General features: G+C 36.7%; 2 long non-coding RNA genes across 2 annotated transcripts in view; one reads left to right on the top strand and one right to left on the bottom strand.

Moving 5' to 3' along the window:
• LOC131537723 (uncharacterized) overlaps positions 1-22,401 on the top strand; it is a 49,237-nt gene that overhangs the window by 13,386 nt on the left and 13,450 nt on the right. The window lies entirely within an intron of this gene.
• Positions 8,383-10,594, bottom strand: LOC131537722 (uncharacterized). Its single transcript, XR_009270366.1, has 3 exons — positions 10,508-10,594; positions 8,740-8,885; positions 8,383-8,652 (listed from the first exon to the last, which is right to left on the bottom strand). It is a non-coding gene; the product is annotated as an uncharacterized LOC131537722 (long non-coding RNA).

The raw sequence follows: 22,401 nt of genomic DNA, 5'->3' as shown, positions 1-22,401 counted from the left end.
AAGGGCTAAAGATTAATCCCTGGAGCCTATGGAGCTATTCACAGGTTGGGCCTTTCAGATGATGGACTAATAGGTATCGTTCTTGGGTTTGTGTGTAAGTGTGTGTGGGGGGTTATGCAAACAGAAGTGATTACGCACAGTCAGGCTGAGGTGTGTATGTGTGTGTGTGTGCAGGGGGTTGGAGTTGTCGGTTGATTGATTGTTAAGGGGGGCGAGAGGTTCCGCATGCTCACTTTGTGATGAATAGGCTGTCAGATGCCCTCCAACTACCCAAACAAGGCCGTGGTAAAACAGGCATTTAAGTGATTACACCAAACGTGTAAATATTAAACGTCCATTACGGAGGGATTATATATGCTGCCACTCCGCAGATGAGAGGCGAATGAGGGAGAAAAAAGACAGTGATGTGGGGATGAGAGAAAAATGCAATAGAAAAAAGGACAGGTGCTCAAGCTACGTATTTGTTGTTTCATGCCTGACTAATGTTTTTCTGTTTATTCTCCACCAAATCTCAGGCATTAATCACATTTTGAGTGCACTTGAGGTGTGTGTGGGCGTTTTGTGTGTGTCGTGTATCTCTGATGCTTTAATTTGACCGGGCATGTTACCGCATCCCCAAATTCAAATTAGCTGAGATAAAGAGCGTTTCCAGAGATTCAGTGAGGGTCTGGGGCTGGGAATGTGTGAATATTTATCTTTTGTTTAATGATGATTTGTGCGGTGTGCCCTTTAATTCCTCTGCAGCCCTGTAATCGATAGGGTGGCGTGCAACATGAATACATTTACGTCCTCTCCAGGTAGCAAGAGCGAGGCTGCAACCTGCAGGAATGATTTAAACTCACTTGTCAAACAGACAGAAGACTGAGCCCTTGAAGGTATGCAGAGTTTTATTGGATAGTCCAGAACTTGCACAATTTTTGGTCTGACTAGTTTAGATCCTGCCGAAAGCAGGAAAACCATGATGTTTCATCATATGAATTTCAGATATTTCATAAATAAATAAATAATTGAAGGGGGTTAAAGTTTAGTAATTTATCTGAATAAACCAAACTGGAAAATTGAGTAAAAGGTTAAAGTAGGTGTCAAATATGCAGGGAGAATTATGATGGGAGGTTGCTGTGTGTGATTTCAATATATCTTAATTTTTTATCAGTTCTATAATTAAAAATTTATATCTCTTGTGGTATCTATTGCTTCAGAAATGTATCCGTTTAATTCAGTAAAATGCAAATTTTTCCAACAAACATTTTTCTTAGTCTTGTCACACGTTTTGTATTCTGTCTCGTGAAGTGACAGCCATTTCACAAGACATGGTCTTTCTTTCTTTCTTTCTTTCTTTCTTTCTTTCTCTTTGGTATGGAAATAATTCTGTGCTTCAATCATGCTTGCTCATGTTTATGGTTTATGTAGTTTAGTTGTCATATTTGGGACAACTGTCTTTTTTTTTATTTATATTTTTTTGTCTGTGGTTCCAGAAGTCCCATTCGCCCTCATTCCATTTATCTTTAAAAATGTATTTTACAGTTCCTGTTTGTCTTCTCATTCTCTCTTTCTGTAAGATTCTGTCATGTCTTGGCTCTGCTACCTCTGATTGCTCCCCAAAAATTGGCTCTAGTCTCTCTATTCTTTAAAGCCAGGGCAGTTATCATACCATTGTTTCCATCCTATTCGTCTCTTCCTTTTGTTCTTATGTCAGTGTTGCTCTTCTTGGTTTGTCAGGAGGACAGTTCCTTTGTGTTACTGTGGCTATTATGCTGTCCTCTACAGCATTTATAAAGTAAACACTAAAACTTTACTTAAAGGGATAGTTCAACAAAAAAATGAAAAGCACACATTCTTTCATGGAACACAAAGGAGTTATCTAGCAGAATGTCCATGCTGCTCTTTTCCATACAATAAATTCATTGTATAAGTTTGGACATTCTGCTAAATACCTCTTTTGTATTAAAACAACATAAAAATTAGGAGTTAAATGGTTTTGTTTCGCTCAATAATGAGATTTTTTTGGCCTATGAAATGTAAAATGTTATGTTGTATTGAACTTCTGACAACTGGACCTCATATTATAAACAACAATCAATAATATGTTTTTTCTATAAAATATTGGAATATTTCAGAAAACTATTATTAATTTACTATGATAACCTCTGTGAATATGTAGCCTATATTTAATTACAGTGTCATATCAACAACCAGTATACAGTCTGATGTCTCTTAACCTGAAGCCTATTTTCAGTAATGGTTCCCATTCATTTTGAATCTGACGTAACCGAAAAATGAGTCACGATTCAGTAGGAGAGTCATTTGAGAACTCGGCAACAGCTTTTAATGATTCACTGAATGAGTGAGTTTGATTCAAATTGGCCGGCTGTTTAAAGAGTTGTTTACTGACTGATTCACTACAAAGAGCCTGTTCATAAGAGTCAGTTGTTTGTTGTTTGTGGTGTTTGATTTTGGATTCTCGTGATCATGGGAAGAACTCCTCACAGGGACAGTGTTTTCAGAGTCTTCAAAGTTTATTGAAGGTAGAAACATTTATATAGTGTGGTTCTCAAGCAATGTACAATTCAAGGAAATATTATCTTGGGTAAAATAACATTTTATGATTCATAGAGTGGTTGTTGCTCAAGAGCTTTTTTTTTTTTTTTTTTTAGAAGAGCGAGAGCAAAAGGTTACACAACACACAAAATGTCACACAACATTTCCTGGGCAAAAGTCACACAACAGATGGTAAATGACAGTGATGACTAACAATGACAACTTTTTCACATGGCTTGTGCTTGGTTCAACAAACATTTTCCAGACTGTTGCCAATGCTAGAATTTAAATGATTAATTTTATATATATTTTTAAAGATTTTAAGTTAAAGTCAAATCATTCTTGTTTTTTTGTTTCATGTGTGACCACTTTAGTCACCTTCTGGAGTCTGAAGCCTGTGTGAGCATCAGTAAATGATGACAGAATTGTCAGAAAAGATGAAAAATGGGACCATAATAAGAAAAGAAAAAAGTGCTGAGTGAAAGGAGACAGAAAGGAAAGTGAAAAGAGGAAGATAAATCAATACTTTCTTGTCTTGCACTCCAGTCAGCGTGCATACATGGGAAATTTCCTCACCTTATATGTTCTCTCATGCCTCTCTGCTCCTTCATCCCTCATTCACTCTCTCACTTTTCCTCCATACAGACATATCCTCTCGTCCCTCCTTTATAAGAAATATAATCCCATTGATCAGAAAACCAATGTGAAGCCTTTCTCTGTAAACACACAGCCGTTCAATAGGAGGCCAGGGACTCTATTGGGAATTCATGACAGGTGTGTGTGTGTGTGTGTGTGGTGATTACTGTAAGTTGTGTGTGCACGTGTTCTATATTTGACTTCTGAGATCCAGAGTGGCTTAGAATCAATTATAAGTCTTATTGCCTTCCTGTCTTGTCATCCCCTCATCTCCAACACACGCACGCATCATCCCGGTGTCGACCGAGGGCATGAACGCCCACATCTGTGTGTGTACGTGCACATTTCGTTCGATTCCTCCCACACCCACCAGTGCAATTAAGCGTTGTGCTCAGTGGACGAGGGGATCAAAGGTGTGACGGTTCTCTTTTGACTGCAGATGAATGCAGAGCGACGGCACGAATGGACCAGTGCGAGTCTGGTTATGGATTTTTGCCCCCTGTTCCAACCCTTTCTCGTCTGTCGCTCCCATCACAGTGTGTGCAAGTGTTTAAGAGTACGCACATCTATGCGGAGTGTGAGAGTGTGTGTCTCAGCAGAGTGAGAGTGTGTGGTGTGACAGGCCATGGCCTTAAAGAGAGCAGAGTCCTTTCCTTTTTTCAGACTGATCCTAAATCATCAGCTGACACTTTAAAAGGCCACCACACAGCTTTTTACTCTGTCTCTGTCACTGTACATGAGTCCCGTGTGTGTGTGTGTGTGTGTGTATGTGAGAAGAAGGACACACGAGACTGCCCATCTTTGTGTTCCATTATACATTATTCATTTACATATCCAAAATACAATAAAAACAATAATGCTGTGAAATATTACTACAGTTCAAAAGAACTGTTTTCTATCTGAATACATTTGAAAATGTTATCTATTCCTGTGATGGCAAAGCTAAATTTATAGCAAAGTTGTAATAAAGATTAGTGGATCTTACAAGAAAATACTATTTCAGTTTTTCTACTTTAAATTTTGTTTTAAATCAACATGTTACTTTCCTATATTTGGCATTTCTTTGTAAGTGAGTAATTGTGAAATTTACTAGTAATTACTGATTGAAAATTGTTTATACACCATTTTTTAGTGTGTGTGTGTGTATGTATATTAAACATTAAACTCTATAAATGACTATTTTTGTGTGTTTCCATATTTCTTCTTATTTCTGCACTATTTACAATTTTATTATAGATTTGTGCATCTAAGATTCTTAATTTATTAATATTGGATGCAATTATGAATTATGCAATATGAAAAAGAGCAGCAAAAAGTGAAAAGATCAACAAAAAGGTAATATTTTATTCTGTTTGCTGTCAAAGTGTGTGAGCGTGCAGATGCTTTAGATGCTCAGTGGCTTTTGACTCATTCAGTTCTCCAATTTAAGCCTGACACTGATATTGTAGCTAGTATGACAGAAGCTCACTTTTTCTAAATCTAAATCTTATTATTGTCTATCATGCACATGTGCAGCTTCTGCAGGGTCTTTTCACAGATCTCTAAAGGTCAAGTGACCGATGAGGGTCTTACCCCAGCATGATTTATCTTCACTAGAGGAATATTACGGGATATTAATCAAAATATGAAATGATGTGGCTCACACCGGTCACAAGGTTACACTCAAAGAGACGCCAGTTTGCTCAGTTCTGACAGAATAGAGAGAACCTTGGCCTACACAATGAAATGAAAATCTTCATATTTTTGTTGGATCTGTGGTGTAGTAGATTGGCGAGTGGTGGTGCACAGTGGTGTAGTGGAGGGTATACGCAGGTATACGGCGTATACCCACTTCTTTATCAGTCGAGATTCTGTATACCCACTTCTAAATCCTGGTGCGCGTCCTGCACTAGCCAAATCATGACAGTCCAGCATATGAGTAACTAATACAATCGTATGTGAATAAATGCAAATATTCTCTAAAACATCCAGTAAAGACAGTGATGCGGTCAGAACGAGACGTAAACACTCTCATGCAGTGTATGTTTCATTTATAGGCTACTCGAAGCCGGATGGCACTCTCGCAGAAAGTCCAAATCGGCCTCGTAGAAGTAGCTACTAACTTACGAGTCACGACGTGCAAGAATCCAGCTATCGCTGTAGCCAAAGATATCTCTACTGTTGCAAAGCTGAATAAAAAGAAACGTTAAGAATGTAAACACATGATTGCAACTATATGGTTTATGTGTGTTTTCAAGTCATCTCCAGGTAATAAAAAGCATCTGATTCTGAATAATGCAGTGCTAATTGATAGCATTTATTACACTTGGCAATAGATAGGCTACTAGGCTACAAAATATATATTCTGCCTTATTCTGTGATAAACATGGGGAAAAATGTAGTATATAGGCTAAACAAATCATAAAATTGTCATTAGGAAAATACAGGAAAAATATTATAAATTATATAATATTATATAACTATATAATAGTCAAGCAGTGTATTTGATTTCTCAGCCAATTAAAAGCAAGAGGAATAATTAATAAATAATAATAATTGTAATAAAACCTGTCAATTAGACAAAAAGTTATCATATTTGACATTTCTGTCCCCCTCACTTCTGAAATGATTGAGAATCACGATTGTTTTGTTTGTTTCAAATGGAGATCATAATTCTCCCACAATTCTGAACAGACAACTAAACAAAATAGCATGCAATTTACTAGAGGTTCTGACAAAATGTCAGTTGCTGCAGTCTATTTATATTTGTTTATTTATTTTAATTATTTATTGCTAAATCTGCACCTCTTCTGTGGATAATATTATTTTCATATGATCCTTACTCAAGCAGCAGAAGTTAAGTGACAGTGTGCAAATATTACAATAGTGAACTAAATATGCAAAACTAGTTTTACATGTCACTGTTTATGACACAGGTCGGTTCATCCTTTGCCGGGTCATTTGAAAAAAAAAAAAAATTGGGGCATATATTAAGAGTATACCCACTTTTCCAGGCACCACTACACCACTGGTGGTGCACAAGTGGAAGACATAGATTTGATTCTGGCCTGCATTGTCAGCTCCCCCATAATTTCATACCTTTATCTGTACTGTCATTTCAATAAAAAGTGCCAAAAGCCCAAAAAATAAAATGGAAAAAGAAAGTGTCACTTTTACCCAGTGTCCTTGAAAATTCCTTTTTCACATCATGTCTCAGACTTCTCTCTCAGATTAGTGACATCAGTTCAGCAAGTCCTAAAACTCCTCTGACAACGTGCAGAAAAGCCTTTACACTCTACAGCACAATGAGCTGACACACACTTCCCAGGAGAAGTTCATCCATTCCCACAGTTCATCCATTGTCACTCTTTCTTCACACACACGAACGAGCAAACATCTGCTCAAACACAAATGTGCATTATCAGTATAAATGACATTGTCAATGTAAAGAATCTTAAACTTTCTTAAGATAAAATTTTAGTGCCACTTTTTGCAAAAATTAATATTGCCACAATGCAACACCTGTAGGTTGTTGTGGGTCATTGCTATGCAGTTGCTGTTGTGTTCTGTGGTTTGTAGCATGTGGTTGCTGTTTTTTTGCTGGTTGCTTGATGAATGTTTACTACAGTAGTTCAGTAAGCTTTTATGATATTCTGATTTGTACATGCCAAGTACCTCTTTCAATCGAAATCTATGGGAAATTTTGCCTATTGTTATCAACTGTCAGGAGAAAATAATAAAGGCACATACAGTATGTCTTCAGGTGTTATTCATGTCCACAATAAGGACATCATCAACCCGATCACTTTATTTAGCATTCATGTAAACGCTTTTTAAAACAAATAGTGTTCATGTAAATGTGGCTGATGATACCTTATATAAGTTATTATATATATATTATATAACTGTAAATCTGCTTTGGAATAATCTGTAACATATAAAGTGCTATATAAATAAAGGTGAGTTGACTTGACTTGAATAATCTGCGAGATGTTTGTTGTTTTAACAAAGTAACAGAGGTAAAATGTGATTTTTATGTTTGTTAGTTTTTTTGTAAAAATCTAAAAATCATCTTATGCTCACAAAGACTGCATGCTGCTTTGGTCCTCAAGAAACATTTCTTATTATTATCAATTTTACACACACACAGCAAATATAGCCATTTGTTACAAATTTTGTTTTCGTCTTCTGATTTCAGACAGAAATGCTTCTACAAAAACATTGGTTACCCTCACAATTTATATCCATTTGGAAGTACAGTAGCTTCTGCTGTTTCAGTGAACTGTCAGGCTGCTGAACCTACAGAATAACAGTTACAAAATACACTGTGAACTTGAATCCACCTCAGCACCCTCCTGAGTAAACCCCAGGGAGCGAATGCTGGAGTTGTGTAATGGCTGTTTGTGAGTGCTGTATGGATCATTGTCAGGCCCCACAGAGAGAAAACAGTGAGGCAATGACTCATTGTGAGAGAAATGCACAGTTACATCTCCCCAGTATTTAAGTTGTCCTTAAGCTAACCACTTACTTGTAACAACTTAAGTGGAACTGACCATCAGTTTGTGTTTATGGGTCAATAAAACTTAAAGTGTTCATACTCCCTCGGTGCGCATCTCGATGTAATAAGAAGCCTGCAGACAACAAGAAGGTTATGGGAGAGCTCCCCAAATCAAGAGTTCATTTTGTTTGTATAGTCTTTTTCACAATAACTAATGTTTTACTGTTTTAACTGTTATGACATAACTAGTTGTGCACTGCAGTTCTGTTCACACAGGACATGCTACCCAACTCACTCTCAAAATACAGGTATATTCACCTAAACATGTACAGATTTTTCATTTGTGGCTGAACTATTCCTTTACATTTTAATGAAGTCAGTTTGGTTTATTGAAAGCAATGTCACTTCTGTTTATAAGAGTGTGAACCTAACCGTATTTATTGCTCTAAAACAGGACTGACAACCGTATTCTGCTGCTGTGTGAACATAGGCTTTGTAAGTTGTAAACCAGGCCCTAAACAACTGTGAAAACATGAGGAAATTGAATGAGTAACTTTCACATTTTGACACACGTCTGAAATATGAAATCCTGATCCGTATTAAGTGGTGTGGATATTGTTGAACACAGAGACAAATTGTGCTCATCTCCAATGACCCCGGCGAGGAAAATGAAAGTCCACACCCTATCAGTAAATAAATCAATCAAAATTTAATTCAGACTTGCACACGGTGACCTTCACTTCGGCGGTCTTATAAAAACGGCCATCATGCCACGTGAATTTCATTTACGGCCTCCTACTCTCTGTCCTCTAAAAGCAATAAGGAGTAATTGGGGATGGCACTCACTCATACCAAATGATCTTTTTCAGTCCTCCACACCGAGCTGTCACGAAAACACAATCCCTCTCTCACTCCCTCGTGTCCATTGTCTTCTGTCTCTCGCTCTCTTTCTCCTCGATGCGCATTTATCCCATTACTCTCACTGTGGAGACTAATTAACTCTGCATAAGTGAAAATGAGAATTGGTTTCTAGTGGGTGTTGGACGCATGACAGAGCCTCTCAATCCTCACGTACGTGGCTTACACACCTTTGGCTTCCACTGTGATTGTTAATCTGTATGTCCCCAATTAAAGCCCACTGGGGGTGTCATCGCGATGTCATCAGGTGTGTGCTCATTAACACTCAAGGGTTCGCTCAGCTCACTCAAGACCTGGCACAGCCTCATTTGTTTCCCTGTGTAATGAAGGAGAGTGGAAATGAGCATAATATGTTTGCCTCAATAAGAGATATCACACAAGCAAGGGTGCTGTTGCACTTAATATCTGCATGCCTGCGATTTGGTTGTAGGCATGAGGCCACACATAATCACAACCAGGGCCGTCCTTTGGGCGGTGCATCAGGCCCCATGCTTTGAGGGGACCCCGTGGTGAACAGACCAAGAGGGTCCCGCTCCCTGCCTCACACCGGTCCCCGCATCAGCTAAGGATGGCCCTGATCACAACCATGTTGATAATCAATACAGAAACCAGAAGTGTTTGGAGACACATACCGCATCTTTAGAAATGCTTTGCCCAGACTGGCTCTCGGAGACCCAGTATGCAGAGTTTAGCTCCAACCCTAAACAAACACCTGCTAATCAAATGGCTAATCAAAGTCACTTGCAAAATTGCAAATTTTCCCAAAAGCATCGTAAGCTTAAGTACATCGTACCATAGATATATATCTATGCATCGTACTCCCATTGAAACCAATGGAGCTACGATCAACTTAGGCTTACGATGCTTTTGGGAAACGTAGCCCAGGTGTGTTGAACAGGGTTTATGAAGGACAATTTCATACTGTACCTTAGGGGTGTCCCCGACTAAGGATTTTCATAGTCGAATCTTGCTGATAGTCGAATCAAATGTTTGGGAGCGGGGTCAAAATACATTACCTAGATTCAAGTCAGACATTCAACAGTCATTACTGATGTTAACACACAGTGAAAATGTGTATCGGACGCCTCGCAGATACAAACGGGGTAAATAATGTTTTATGTTTTGATTAAAAGATAGTTAACATTAAACGTCAGCAAAACCCTAAAAATTCACAACATTTTTTACAATAGCGCTCTCAATATAACGTTATGTAGTCTGACAGTTATTAACATTCTGCAGTTCTGTTTTGAGCTGCGCGCGCTTAATGACCAGTAGAATGAAGCATATGATAGCAGGTTTTTAATCAATAGGATTTAACTCATTTATCTCATATAGAACACGCTTCGTTATTTATACAGCATAACGTTAATATTACGACTTATAGGCTATCTGCACAAAATGCCCCAAAATGCACAACGTGTCTGCGCGGCTCTGAACTCTTTTTGTGGACGCGTTTTTCATGCAACAACGTGCAGAAACACGGCAACTAAACTTCAAAAAATCACAGCATTTTATTATGACAGTGTTCTCATTATAATGTTATGTATATGACAGTCCCAGTCGTAGTTATTAATATTCTGCATTGTTGTTTGTCCTGCTCTCACTGCGTGCTGAAGAGATAATCACCGTATAGTACTGAAGCGCTTTACTGCAGCGCAACTCAACCAAATGCATTATACGAGATAAATAATATATACAGTATCTCACAAAAGTGAGTACACCCCTCACATTTCAGTAACAATTTTAGAATATCTTCTCAAGTGACAATACTACACAAATTAAACTTGGATATATTATAGAGTAGTCAATGTGCAGCTTGTATAGCAGTACAAATGTAGGCTACTGTCCTCTAAAAAATAACTCGGCATATAGCCATTAATGTCTAAAAAACTGGCAACAAAAATGAGCTGAAATGTTTTGAAATCACCTGTACCCTACCTGATCGAAAAAAATCCAGGCTTTCACTCTGCCTGTGTCAATTTGAGATTTAAATCCCTGCCGCCAAATTGCTCCTCTGTCGGAGACGGATTATGGAAAGTGAAACTTAAATCTATAGGGGTGGCAGGATTTATTCACATATGTTAAAATATTTATTTAAAGCTTCTTTCTTTTCATATTATTATTTACAGAATTTTCATAATAGGCTGTATATTAATTTATTGGGATAAAACCGGTAGTTCTATGTGAAATCAGACATTTGAGCACCCCCAAAGCCAAAATGGCACGATCATAACACCCCGCGAATATTCGACTGTGAGACTGGTATCGAATCAGACTCCTCCTATCGAAGCATTGAATCGTCGACTATTTGGGGTCACCCCTACTGTACCTTTTAAGACATTTCAGACCAAGTAAATAAAATTTAAGGATCCAAAATTAACAATGCTTCAAAATTTGAAAATACAACTTACAATACATCAATATTTTTTCATTCATTTTACAAAAAACAAAGAACAACCCACAAAAAGCTTAAGCTTGAATCTTGACCATTTGAATATGCAAAAAACTTATGTTCTATACCCTCTGATCACATTGCAAACAAGTGATGCTCTTCAGTAATTTTGTCTTGATTTTTAAATACATTTACATTTACAAGATACATTTACTTGAGAAGCAAAACGACATAAAATAAGAAGTTTTCATACTCCATTGGCAGATATTTGTTCCTGTTTTAATCATAAACTATTTATATTCATATAATTTATATTATAAATAAATATATTTAATATATAAACCTAACATATTTTTCTGAAATATGTACATGCATGTGTGTGTATTTATATATACATAATAAATATACACAGCACACATACATATATTATGTAAACAAAAACTTTTATTTTGGATGCAATTAATCGCGATTAATTGTTTGACAGCACTAATTTTGAGCAATTTCTTATAAACAAGACTTCTTAATGTATAGATATTCAAATAAACTAAAATACTGAGGAAAATATTCATTTTTTGTTCTCCGCATACCACATTTAATGCCAGTACTTTATGAATTAAAGACTTTCTGCTCTGATTTAAGCTTTTTGATGACTGAATTTGTGAAACTGCAAATTAAGACTTTTAAAGACCCTTTTAAGACTCTGAGAAATCCTGAATCATTTAGTTCCTTTAAACTCTTCCCCTTTCTTACAAAGCTTGCATTAAGATCTGCATCCATCCAATCAACAGCCACTGGATAGAACCAAGTACCTGGCCTAGATTTTTATTCTTTCACTCAGTTTCTCTCAGAAGTACATCACACGATAAATGAAAATATCTGTCACTACATCCGTTTCATTGGGGACTTTAAGTCAGAACATGAAAATAAAATAATAGTGAAGAAGAGTTATATTCTTAAAAATGTTTCCGGCCCCAGATTCTGAAAGAGTGCTGGCTGGGTGCTTCGACCAATAGCATGGAAACACAATTCACAAGAATAATCAAGAACCACAGTGTTCATGAATTAACAGCTTTTATTGGAACAGCATGACAGAATTTCCTTCTGTGCAAAGGCTGGTGATCATGGGCACTGATCAAAAGGCTTGAATGAATAGTATGGACTGAAGTAAACACTAGCGGAACTCTGTTGCCTTGTTTGTTATTAGAGGATTATGTTAGTATCATGGCAGGAGTCAGTGCTCTCTGAAAACAATAATGCAAAGGGAACAGATGTGGCCCACTGTGCCTGGCAACACATGAAATGTCAAGTGCACTTGAAAGAATCACTGTGTGCAGAATCAGAATAACACAAACTCACACACACATAGATGAAACCTAGCCCTTCTTAAAGGCCTTTTTCTCTTTTTTTTTTGTATTCAGCCTATTCAGTGTACTGAGCCTGCATGTATTCTATGATCTCTCCATATTTTTTGTTATTTTATGCTGTTATTTGCTATTTAATCCTAATTGATTTGAGTATGCAGTGCTCTCTGTATTAGACCATTGCTGTAAAGCCTTAATCGTAGTCACTGTAGATCCAGACTGATTTCTTTCAGTTAAACTAAATCAGATGTGAAAATGTGGGGCTGCTCTGGGAATTGCATTAGCATCATTTTTTTTAAAGGTTAAAGGTGAAGTGATATTTTTTTCTGTTTAAATACTTTTTTCTTTTCTCAGCTTAGACTGTAAGTAAGGCATACGTTGGCTTATTTCCCTGGAAAGTGTAAACACTGTGCCTCTGTGATGGCATCAAAACATTGTTCTTGTTCAGCGGTTTAGACATTAATGGCTGTGTTGAGTTATTTTGAGGGGACAGCAAATTTACACTGTTATACAAGCTGTACACTCACTACTTTACATTGTAGCAAAGTGTCATTTCTTCAGTGTTGTCACATGAAAAGATATAATAAAATATTTACAAAAATGTGAGGGGTGTACTCACTTCTGTGAGATACTGGACATTTATATATATATATATATATATATATATATATATATATATATATATATATATATATATATATAATGAGATATTTTACAAAGTTCTTACAAAGTTCTATTTTACACTAGTTCTGTAATGATTTTAAGGTGAGTAAATTATGACAGAATTTTCTTTTCTTTTTCTTTTTTTGTGAACTTTCCCTTTAAGAGTCGTGTCCAGTCAGTATGACATTAAATGAACATGTCTCATAGCCCTATTCTCTGTGGACAGATTATATGCAAAAGAGCATCCATCAGAGGATAAGCCTCGGAGTGAAAGTCATTGATCTCCTGTGGGTCCCGATCAGCAATAATCACCCCCTTCTCAGTCCTGGCAATGCTAACCTATTGATCTGTTCCACGCCCTCTCTCTATGCACACATTTATTTTCATTAACGTTGTTATACACTGGATGCTTTAAGCCCGAGACACACTTGCACAATTTTCAGCTGTCCCAGACGAAAGATTGGCATCGTGAAACAATCAGAATCAGAAATCGCCACGATTGTTTCACGATGCCACTCTTTCGTCTGGGACAGCCGAAAATCGTGCAGTGTGTCACACACACAATTCAATGGGGCACAGTGGCCAGGGGTCTCTGACCACTTGGGGGCCCCAAACTGTTGCAGATATATAATGTATGTAGTATACAAACAAAAACATGTTTGTTCCTCCTGAGTAATTGGCTGATCAATGTCAAATTCTGCCATACTAAAGAAAAGATTGTGCCTGATATTAATAACCTGGTTTGCACAGAGAGCAGAGGGTCTGTTCAGAGAAATCATCAAAGAAAGTTTTCTGTTCTGGAATGAAATACTTTATTTAGAGTTGTTTGAAGACTAAACAGGAAGTTGACTTGGAATGTCAGGGAGTGGAATATACTGATTTTTTTATTTATTTATTTTTCCGTCAAACTGACATTCAAAGTTTTGACAAAATCTTGACAAATTGTCAGTATAAAATACACTTTTACATTCACAATTTGTATTCACATTAAATTCTGGTTCCTGTTTGTTAGCCGTCAATTCAGATTCAAGAACTGAATCAGAATTTAATAAGCATTCGCAATTCAATTTTGAATAGCTCACAACCCTGGTGTGTAAATGTGGAAGGGGGACGTGGAGGGTCTGATTTAATTTGTTCTCTGCGGTCCAGGATCTTTTAATAGGGTACACAACCACGCTAAGTAGGAAACATTAGGGAAAGGTATGCCTAATATTAAACAAGCAGCATGGGAGTTATTTTAAAGTGCTCTCAAACAATATACAGTATATGTTAAAAAAAAAACCTATTAGAGTTTCCTCCCGGTACAGTCCTCCTAACTGGGTTTTTAAATGGAATGTAAGTAATGGGCATTAAGGAAAAGGACTGCAAAAGAGTTTGTAAGAGATGGTTTATTAGCGGGGGTGGGGAGAGAGAAAATGAAAGACAGAGAGTCCTGTTTTAATTAGTGTGGTCATCTGAGGTATAAGAGGTGGCTTGTTGAAATCACCTCATTTTAATGAGAGATGACCTAACCAAAGTCACTGACTTCAGCTAATAGTTACCGTTCTCCTTCAGAGCAGAGCAGTAGCACCGCACACTCCCTCGGCTCACAAACCGCCCGCTGTACATAATCAGCGCTCGGTCTGAGCGCCAAGGCAAATCAATACGTCATAAATATATGCTGTAATATTTATTCATGGATGATCTGTGAGCCGCAGAGGCCACAAATCTAATTCATTCAACACTGTCGTGTACAAGCAGGAAACAACAGCAGCCATTAAATACAGCTCCAATCGACCGGGCTGAGATTCCAGCAGTGCCGCGTCCAATTGTGCCTTGTGGCCACACCGGAGCACAGGATCTGTCCAATCACGGCACTGAGACAAAAATCCACTGATGCTGCAATGCCTTCTGGGACTGTGCCTGCTGTCAAGCTGCAAGTTTTGGGGAGGGCATTTTGTTTATCAATTCATTTATCTCACAAAAAAGAGAAGGATGAGCACTTATTAACTTCCCTCTTACCCCACTCCTCCTCCCAGAGGTATTCCTCCATAAATAAAAGGAGTGAAGATCTTTGCATAATTGTTTGTTTCTCTTTAAAAAAAAGTAATTAAGAGTGTGGGACTGAAGGGCAGTGAGCCAGAAGAGGAGTCGGGGGAATAATTAAGGATTGATCAACAAGAGAGACATCTACAGGAACTTCAGTCTGTGTTGGCACGATCGCAGATGGCACTCACAAAATATCTTTGTTGTGTCCATGTGTTTGTATTTGTGTATGCTTGAGTGTGTGTCTGTGTATGCAGGTAGTTTAAAAGGACCTTACTTTGGGAACTAAAATGTTGTAATGTTTTCACTCATATAAAAGGCACAAAGGGTCAAAGGCACACACAAAAAAAAAATAATAGAAAAAAGTGGTAGCCTAAAAATGGTAACATCTAAATTAACTGGTTATATTCAAGTCCAAAATATTATTTCATATCACTGAACTAACCTGTATGCATTAATTTATACCAACAGTTCTAACTTTCATAGTTTAAATCAGGTAGAAATTGCTCTTTTTGTAAAAATTGCAGGTTACCATTTTTCACAGAGTAGAAGTTTAACTTAATTTGGCAGAAAGAGGAGTTGCTCATTTAACATGAATGAATGAGTGAATGAAAACTAAACTAAAGACTAAGCTAAAATGAGAAATGTTGCCTTGGCCACTAATAAGTTAAACTGAAATAAGTTCAAACTAACTGAAATATATAGGTTTAAGCACTGAAATAACTACTACTACTACTACTACTACTAAATATAGTAATAATACACAGAAACATGTGAAAAAATGACTAAAACTAAAAATATAAAAATAAATGCTATAATTCAAAATATACTCATCCTAATCTTGGATGGTGAGCACATTTTCAGCAAACGTTCATTTTTGGGGGAACTGTTAATAAAAACTATAAAAGTATATCATACTAAACTAACACTAGTAGATACATGCAGGAATTATGAGAGGTGATGTTTCCCTCCACAGTCTGATACAATGAGAAAACACACATCCAGATTCCAGAACATCCCATCCAGTAACAATCTGGACACTGACAGACTGACAGACAGCAGCAGAGGTGGACATGCAAAATGTAACCTGTCCACAAAATACAGTGTCATGTGGTGTAACATTGTAACAGAAAAGCATAAGGATTTGATGATGCCATGAGACGTACTGTGTGACATTGCCTCACAGTATGTGTAAGACAAAGTGTCAATAATGACAAATATTGATGAAATAAATTAGTTTGCAAGCTTTGAAATGTCAAGTCCCACATGTATTTGGATAGTCTATGAAGGTTATAGATTGAAGTTAAATTGAGTTTAGTATAGTAAGTTTAGTATATCTCTACCAGCACAAGCATATGAGGCCAGTGCTTGCAAAGTCATAGTATCTGCATGTCAGGAAGCCATGTTTAAAAAAGCTCAGGTGTTGTTTGTGAGCGTGAGAGTTTGGTTATTGAATAATGAGCAATTCAGAGCACTGACAGTAATAACCAGTGCTTCAGACAGAGCTCACTGTGTGGGATACATCAGAAGAGAGAGGGAGAGAGAACTGGTGCACTGAAGGAATGATAGGAGGACCATCATGCCAGAGGAGCTCACCCTGGGTCTGAGTTCAAACACAGGTAAGCTAATTGTACTAATTATGACAGATTTGCAAAGGTAGGCTATGTGTTTTATAAGCTGTATTTTCTAATATTATGTTATGCTGAACCTTCAGATTTTTTCTTTAAACAATGTACAGTAGGCCTATAGCCCCAAAAACTGTGTTTGGGCACAGACAAAAGTCACAGGCAAAATGTCTCTATGTTGTTGCATTGCAAGTGGCACCTGCAAACACAATTCTTGTTGTGAAATATTGAACTTATAGTGTGGTTGTGCTGTCTTGAAAAAAATAAATAAATAAAATTGCTTTTGATTTGGTATATACGGTATACCAAATATATGGTATATACGGAGTTCAGTAAGATTATTATTTTTTTAATTACGAAATTATTACTTTTATTCCATAAGAACGATCAAAGGTGACAGTAAAGACATTTATAATGTTCCAAAAGATTCTATTTCAAATAAATGCTGTTCTTTTGAAGTTTCTATTCATCAAGGAATCCTGGAACATGTATCACAAATGTTTTAAATTTTGATAATAACATAAATGTTTCTTGAGCAGCAAATCAGCATATTAGACTAATTTCTGAAGGACCATGTGACACTGAAGACTGAAGTAATGGCTACTGAAAATTCAGCTATGTGTCACAGGAATAATTTACATTAATATACACAAAATATATTAAAATACATTTTTTTTTATTTTTAAATTCTAACAATATTTCACAATATCAGTGTTTTTCACTATATTTTTTTTAAACAAATGTAGCCTTGGTCAGCATTCTCTCTTCTTTCAAAAGCATTAATACCAATCCCAAACTTTTAAACAGCCGTGTATATATATATTGAAATATTTAAAATGTGCACATATGTATGTATTATGTATGTTTGTATGTCTGTGTGTGTAGTGTTCAAATAATTTTTGGGGTCATAGTATATATAGTATATGTAGGGTTCATTCTTGCTGTGTCTTACTGTTGATTCTAGAAATCAAGTCTATAAATGATGCTTTATGAAAACGGGTTCTACTGATGTGCATGTATATGTTGGTGCGTGTTTTGTGTGCCAATAGCTTAGACTTCAGACTGACTGGGCAAACATGCTCTCTCTCCAGCCGTCAGGCCCCAGACAGCTTACCTTGCTGGCCTCTTTCTCCTCCATTCAGCTCTAACAGCCAATCCATCCATTCACAGAACCCACAACCGCCATGATGGGCAGCTAATTAATCACGATTGTGTGTGAACTGGCCTCTTTCCTTTTTTTATATTCAGGGAAGGTCTGATTCCTCAACCTTGCCCCAACATGAGAAATGCATTAAAAAAGAAATACATAATGCTTGCACTCAGCTTGCACTCAACCCCCACACACACACACTAACACAAACACCATGCCTCTGTAAAGAGAATGATGTTTTGGTCATGGATGCACTGTCAGTCAGGTGCTATTTTCTGAAAAATGCCCCGACCACAAATCAATAACCTGCCATTTGTGATTAAGGGAAAGCGACAGGAGACAGGGAAGGATGGCGAGGAAGAGAGTGAGAAAGACGAGACAGAGATAGCAAACTATAAAAAATGACAGCAAAAGCAAGAAATGTGGATAGAACTTTGGATAAAGCCTTGAATTTTTGGAGAATGAGTGACTATAACTGATGTTAAATATGTAGCTTTTTGGTCTTGTTACCAACAGTCTTACCATCGTATCATTTATAAAAAAAAATAATAATAAAAATGCAGGCAACTTAAAACTGGAAGATATAAAAGCTGTCCGTTGCTGGTCAATGTCACAATGTGTCGGCCCCACAGTGACATAGAGAGAATGCAACGGATTGTGGGGGACAATCACTCCTCCATTTATCACCAAAAGCTGCTCTTATTGCAGAAACCCTCCTATGACTCTATGTCAGAATCTATGATTCATTTCCTGCGTGAAGGAATTCCAGCAGAGGAAATGAATAGAGTCCATAAATTCAGACAGACAGCGCAGAGGGAAAAGCATCCAGCCTCTGAGTTCTAGCTCTGACATTCACTAAACCTGCTGTTCTGAGGGGTTAATATTCTCACTGAGGGAGTAAATGCATTTCTGCTCCTCCCATGAGCGCCTGCTCTAAATATAGAGGGACTGGCAGGATTAAAACTACAGTAACTTTAAACGGGGTCTGCATGTTTGAGAATATGAACTGAAACAATCATTAATCAGTCATTCAGTGTAGATTGCATATTTAATTTGTTGAAAACCAATGGCTGTGAGAGATGGATGCACAGCCTGTTGTATCAATTTGTGATTTTTACAAACTGTTTTTTGTTCTCTGCAATTTTGTCAATGTAAACAATCAACACCCAAATACGCAACACTGCATCATACTGAATGGACTGGACTTCCATCCCTCACAGCCTTATTTGAATTTGGATCAAATTAAAGATGCACCCAGTAGTTTTTGGTGTTTATGATGTGCTAGTCAATATGAAAAAATAAAAAAATAAATTGTTACCACTGCCATTGTTGCAGTTAACCATGATTTATTTACTGAGCTAAAAGTGAGCAGATCTATCAAATAGTTATAGAAACCCAATCCTGCCTCAAAGTAAAACATAAAACAGGTATTTGTAAAATAAGTAAAGAATAATTGATGACGGCCCATTGAATTATTAGCTTTTATGTTGCTGAACTATTTTACTGATAAAAAATGTCAGAGCAGAGCTATGTGTGTTTGCAGGGTAGAGAAAGCAGGAGAAAGAGAGTATGTGCTTTACGCATGTAATAAAATGTTTACATCCATATATTTTTTGTACTATTATATGGATCTAAAATGAAAGGTGATACAAAATTCTCACCTGATAGCATTATGGGGCATGCCTACAAATGTAAACCTGTACAGGTTATCAAAGGAGAGATAGGTTGACTCGCAGCATGTTTACCTACATAGAGAGCGGCTGACTAATGCGCCTTCATAGCTAAACTGTCCTTCTCTGTCCCTGGGGCTGGAGCTCAGCAGGAGACATGAAGTCTCCAAAGCGAATAGCTGTAGGGGTGCAAGTCTCGATTGTGAGTAAACTATGACATTAAAAACCCCCTCTGAGCTCTAACTAGAGTCTCTTAAAAGATCTTCCTGGTCTGCCTCTAGCATGACCAGGACCAGCGGATAACACTGTCTCTTTAATATGCTTTAAATTTGGGAATTATGCAGGTTATTTTTTGACGAGCCTAGGGAAATGAATTGTGTAAATGGATGTTGTTGTTGTTGCTGGAACAAAAGCTACTGAGCAGCATCTTTTTACATGGTAGCACATACAGTATATTGAGTGATTTTATTGCTTGAACAGTCATTTGTAACCTTTTGTTCCAACCATATCCCTTGAGGTTGACCAGTTTTACTAGTTATGCAGTCCGGACTGTATAAAGCATAATGCATTAATGAAACGTGTAAAGCTTTTTATGGCTGCTGTACTGATGCACATGAATGGTTCAAATGCTCTCAGACATTTTAGTAGCATCAATTTTTGATTTCCAGGTCTCTCCATATTGAAGCTGTAACCTGTACCAGGTATATTCTCAGGCATTTTATTTTGTCACTGCATATTTTAAGGCTTTTTTGTCAATTCCAAAGATTCTATCCAAAAATAAAACTCCACAGTCCTACTTCTGACAGGTCTTTAACTGAAAAGACGGCGGGAAGACTGTAGTATGACACTGTGCTCTGCTGACTGCACTCTCACCCTCCTTCCCATGTGATGAGTCCTCCAACCTGACCTAGTCCAAAACCCAGCAGGTCTGGGCACCTGCCGAGATTCACAGCCGCAAACCTTGCTGGGCTTTACTGGAGAAAACAACCCCTTATTAATCAGACTCTGGCTACAAATCTGTGGACTAAAAATAAGAGGAAATATATAGAAGTGGGTCAGTTGCCAATTTTGTCAACAATCTTGCTATAACTGCATGGTTTACTTGACTGACTTGTATGCACAGTCCTTTAAGGCAAGACAGTTCAGTCACCAGCCTTCTTGGTGATGGGCAACTGTTTGTACAGTAGGTAATAGGCATGTACAAGTACAGCTCTGGAAAGACTCAAATGTCCAAACTGTTTGTCAAGTTTACATTTCAATAACATATTTCTACTCATTAATACTTTCTGAGAACAATGGTACCATAAATTTAGCTTCTTTAGCATAAATTACACTTAAAAACTCTGTTAGCTGAACTGTCCAGATGGTGCAGCTAATGTCTATATCAAAAGAAATACTGATGTGTAAGTTAAATTTCTACAAGCACAATATTTAAAGGGGTACTTCACCCAAAAATGAAAATTGTGTCATCATTTACTCACCCTCATGTCATTCCAAACCAGTATGAGTTTGGTAACACTTTAGAATAGGGAACACTTATTCACTATTAACTACGACTTTTCCCTCAATAAATTACTAATTTGCTGCTTATTAATAGTTAGTAAGGTAGTTGTTAAGTTTAGGTATTGGGTAGGATTACGGATGTAGAATAAGGTCATGTAGAATAAGGAATTAATATGTGCTTAATAAATGGCAAATAGTCTAGTAATATGCATGCTAATAAGCAACTAGTTAAGAGACCCTAAAATAAAGTTACCATGAGTTGCTTTCTTAGGTTGAACATAAAAGAAGATACTTTGAAGAATGCTGGTAATCAAAAATGGAAGTCAATGGGGACCAACAACTGTTTGGTTCTTAAAAGAATTCTTCAAAATATCTTCTTTTGTGTTCAAGAAAAAGGTTTGGAACGACATAAGGGTGAGTAATTGTTGACAAAATTATCATTTTTGGGTGAATTATTCCTTTAAGTAAAGTGAAATTAATTTGACTTTTACAGGACTTTTTCCACAATAATAATAATAATAATGATAATAATAATGATAAAAACAGTTAGTGATTTTTACATATTTTTATTTATTTGTGCATTTTTACCAGTATTTGTCTAATTCAAAAAATACTTTAAAAATGTTACTTAACTGTAAGATACCTAATTAAATATAGTGAACATTTACTTTTGTAAATTATTTTCACATCAAATTATATGTATGTATCAAATTATATGTGATTTTAATATAAAATTAAAAGTCTTTTTTTTTTAAGTATACAAACTATGAATTTATGGTGACATTCCTGAAAGTGCATGCATGACACATTACATATTATTTAATTTTATTTAAATTTTAATGTATAGTTCTAATGTGTTAATTGCATTTTATGTTATATAGCAAAATTTTCACCATTCATTCTGTGGCTTTCTGCTGCACCACCTGTATTATTATGGTGGTTATCAGTACATTTTAAGGTTTGAAATTGATTTTTGTAGTTCAAGTAGCTTGGTTAACATTTTATTGCTTAATGATATATTTGGTTAAAAGTTGGAAACATTGTTACAGTCTTTTTTTTTTTTTTCCTGTGAATTTCTGGCAACCACAGCGGTTTAAAAAAAAAAAAAGATGAAAAGGATATTTTCACAGTGTTCAGTATGACTATAAGGTCAGCCATGTTTGATCACATAGGACAAAAGCTTTTAGTTTTTCCCCTGGCATGTTTTTCTCACTTCCTTGCTTTCATTTTGTACACAGAACTGTTGTTGGACCTCTGCCCTCTAAGTATCTGCTATTAGTTTCTATAGCATGTCACCCTCCAGCATGAAATCTGTATAATTCCTGTATTTTCTCAGTGCTCAGTGCTAGCAACCGAAGTGAACTCTCTTTTGCAAATAAGCCTCCCACTTTCATTAAACCATTCACAATACCGCTCTGTTTTGGTTCAGACAAAGAAGTGTGT

Source organism: Onychostoma macrolepis, chromosome 03 (assembly GCF_012432095.1).
Source record: "Onychostoma macrolepis isolate SWU-2019 chromosome 03, ASM1243209v1, whole genome shotgun sequence".
In the NCBI taxonomy this organism is placed as follows: domain Eukaryota; kingdom Metazoa; phylum Chordata; class Actinopteri; order Cypriniformes; family Cyprinidae; genus Onychostoma; species Onychostoma macrolepis.
Note: the sequence above shows the minus strand (reverse complement) of the source record. Positions and strands in the feature narration are given on the sequence as shown.